Source organism: Sinocyclocheilus rhinocerous, unplaced genomic scaffold (assembly GCF_001515625.1).
Source record: "Sinocyclocheilus rhinocerous isolate Xijiao unplaced genomic scaffold, SAMN03320098_v1.1 scaffold66, whole genome shotgun sequence".
In the NCBI taxonomy this organism is placed as follows: domain Eukaryota; kingdom Metazoa; phylum Chordata; class Actinopteri; order Cypriniformes; family Cyprinidae; genus Sinocyclocheilus; species Sinocyclocheilus rhinocerous.
Genome location: NW_015662934.1, coordinates 695497 through 699477, shown reverse-complemented (window position 1 = coordinate 699477; position 3981 = coordinate 695497).

The following is a 3981-nucleotide window of genomic DNA, read 5'->3' as shown; positions in this document are numbered from 1 at the left end:
CAGTGGCACTGGATTGGCCAGTGGAGTGGTGGGCACAAAAACTGCAGGCTGCACAGCGACCACAGACTGTCCTGGAAAAGAAGAAAGGTATCCAACAAAATTGTCCTGGTATACTGGTGGTTTTGCAATAGGCTGCAACATCGCTGATTTCTCAGATGAATTGCAGGCTTCTGGAGGCTGATTGAAGGACTGGTTGGGATCCATTCTTCTGATTATTGGATTTTGTTTGTAATTTCCTTTGCCTTGTGCTCTGCAGCCACGTATGTGTTGCTGTACTCTGGTTCAGGCTTTTCTGTGCTGATGAAGGCAGTCAGTAAATGGGAAGCAATTTGTAGGTTGTAGGGGAGGAGAGACAAGAACTTTACCACTGTTTCCATCATACTATGTGACTGCAGGCCCCATTCTGGTTTTACATTTACCATGATGAGATACATGAAATATCAGGAGAATTTCACTAAACCCAAGCATATTTTTGCAACCTTGTGATAGCGAATCCTTCCCTTTTTAATTGCTATCCTCATCCACTGCACATCGAAACCTTCCTGTCCTTAGAAGAAAAGGAGTTTGTAATGCTTACATACGGTATTTGTGTGACAACACATACAGCTCAAGCATTTTTTTTTTTTTCAGTCATGAAGTTAAATTATATCAACTTGATGGGGAATCTTTGGCATTTAGGTTTTCGAGAGAGATCCACATATAATGCTCATTTCATATGCAAAGATGTTAGGCAATCATAGAAATGGGTTTTTACATTGAAGTCTCATGGAGAGTGCAAATCAGAGGGCTAAAATCAGGGTAGAAAATTACCATTTATATCTAAAATATAACCCATTTTACAGGAAAAAAACACCAGGAAACATTTTACTTTAAAATATCTGAAACTGAAAGTTAATGTGAAACATACTGTCTACCACTTCTGATTTTCAAAACGACTCATTCTGAGGTTAACCTATTCTCTACCAACCTCATGCAAAAACATTTCTGGAACATCAGACCTCTAACCTTAAACCTTAAACCACTATCTGCAGACAGCAAGATTTTTAAAGGTCAAGTGTTCAGTTTGCATGGGTAGTAAAGACTTCCTAACAAAATACCCACTCTCAGAAAGGGACAAAATCTGTCACTACGGCATTACCCCGTCAAAAGGTACACCTTTGTACCTTATTTACCCCTAAAGGGTGCATATTACTGCCTTAAAGGTACATATTAGTACCTTTTGAAAGAGTAACCGCCCCAGTGACAGCTTTTTTTCTGAGAGATCAGTTTCCATTAAGAAGAAGAATTTCTCAAAACAAACAGTTTGTAAACAGATTGTAAATTCTGACTGTTTTTGCTTTATTTTGCCAATAAATAATTCCAAACAAATCAGTTTGTTAATGAATCAGGCTTTCTGAACAAATGCAGCTTCTGTACCACCTCTGCAGTGCGAAGAAGTATTTTGTTCATCATCGCGCCGAACCTTCACACCAATTTTCACGTTCAGTGTGAAAAGGCTCTAAAGTCATACATCTTTCATAGATGTATTCATGTTTAAACGCAATAAATATGAGCAATGTATTATTCAACGTCTTATATAGTTGCTGAAGCAAGTGGCAAAGCATTTAAATAGACTTTAGTCTACTTTAATTACGTTACGTGTTTATCTAAAAGTACTCTTTTCCTTGCTTTACACCATGGTCATAACCAGCTACGAGGTCACCGAGGTCCGGACCTCGGTAAATTTTTCATGTTCAAAAATAAAATTTGTTCTCTGAATGACTAATTTGCTGTTTAAAACTCTTCATATGAGTGTCTGCGTGTAAAATTAAGTTTAGACAGTTTGCAAAAATGTTTAGTGTCCTTGGTATGAAAATGATAATTGCAAGACGCTGGGGGAGTGAACAAGCCTTGAGAGAGTTGTGAGTGAGGTCCAGCTATTTTAAGTGTCTTTGGAGTGGTCTTTTGCACTTAATTAACCTTCTGATTATTGGATTTTGGTTGTAATTTCCTTTGCCTTGTGCTCTGCGGAGACTTGTGTATTACTGTACTATGGTGTCATATACCTTGTCAGTTAAGGTAGTCAGAAAATGGGAGGTGAGTTGTAGGTTGTAGAGAAGTGTCTAGACATTACCACTGTTTCCATCATATGTGACTGTGTGACTGCAGGCACCACCTTGTGGTCTCATACTTACTCTGACCAGATACATGGAATATCAAGAGGAGTATTTCACCACACCGAAGCATATTGTTGGGACCATGTGACAGTGAATATATATTGCTCTTTTTAACCAGTTTCCACATCCCTCCTGTCAGCATTACATGTCTAAACTCGCAACATGAGTTATAAACTCAACCTTCCTGTGTTTAGAACAAAAATAACTGTTAATTAATTGAAAAGACACAGTGCTCGGCGTTATGTACATTATTCAAAATTATCAGTGGAGAATGGCAGTTATGGGGAATTCATCTTTCTCTCCTTCAATTACAGTTTTTATTTACATTCTGGGACACATTTCTCAATATAGTTCACTTTTTCAAAATGCTTTTTATAGGTCACTTTTTCAAAATACTTAACTGGCAGGAGAGACACCATGATCAAGAAGGTGATCATATTTTGTAAATGTCTTTACAAAACAAGAATGACAACTCTGTACTGTTTAGAATTAACTAGTATATATTAAAGGTCCGATCAAAAATTATTCCTATGTCACGTTGTTGCTACTGTGAGGGAGCGCGGAGTGAGGAACGAGGTGACGAGGAGTACATCAATAAGGAGACTTTAATTATATCCAGGGAACCAGGAAAACACACATAGCAGGAGAGGTTGACATATACAATACCGGACAGAGAACTCAAAACAGGAAACACTTTAAATAGACATGACTAGAGGATGGGATGACGAGACACACCTGGAACTAATGAAACAATAATTAAACATGAGGGAAAACTGGGTCATGGAACACGTGGGGAGCAAAACACAAAACACGGAACAGAGTCTGACATCCTAAGTCGGCCCCACTTTATATTAAGTGGCCTTAACTACTATGTACTTACATCAAAAATTAAGTACAATGTACTTATTGTGTTCATATTGTATTGCAAAACACTTTTGCTGCTATTGAGTTGGGATATGGGTAAGGTTAGGGACAGGTTTGTTGGTATGGGTAGGTGTAAGGGATGGGTCAACTGTGTAATTATAAATGTAATTACAGAAATGAATTACAGATGTAATTACATGCAGGTATTATTAAAATATAAGTACAATGTAAAAACATGTATGTACACAATAAGTGCATTGTACCAAATTATTAATTTAAATGTAAGTACATAGTTGTTAAGGCCACTTAATATAAAGTGGGTCCCCTAAGTCTTATTATGAGAAAAAATCTATTATTGAGCAATTATTGACCTATTATTGAGCAATAAAAACACTTTCACTTCTGCTGAAGTTATTTGACCACTGGGAACCAACTGTCTTTGTGGTAATTTTGGTTGTTGTGCTTTTCTGACAAAATACATTTCTTGTAAAGTACATTTACATTACATTTACATTTAGTCATTTTGCAGACGCTTTCATCCAAAGCGACTTACAATTGGGGAATACATAAAGCAATTCTTCTTAAAGAGGCAAACAGACACAGGAAGTGCTTGTAATACCAAGTTTTAGGCATTATTCAAATAAGTACAAGCTAGAAAGGGAAGGAATAAATAAAGAGAAAGACAAAGTTTTAAAAAAAATTTCTAATTAGGTGTCAGACTCTGGTCCGTGTTTTGTGTGTGTTTTGCTCCTCATGTGCCTTTCTGTGTTCTCTTATTTGGTCATTTCCCTGTCCTTGTTTAGTTTAATTATGATTCCGTTCAGCTGTGTTCTATTAATTACCCTTGTATTTAAGTTCCTGCCTGTTCAGTTTCCCTTTTGTCCGAACTACTCGTTACGTGGATGTGTTTCCTAAAGACTGTTTCGTATATTCCTCGTCTCCTCGCTCCTTAGTTCCGGTT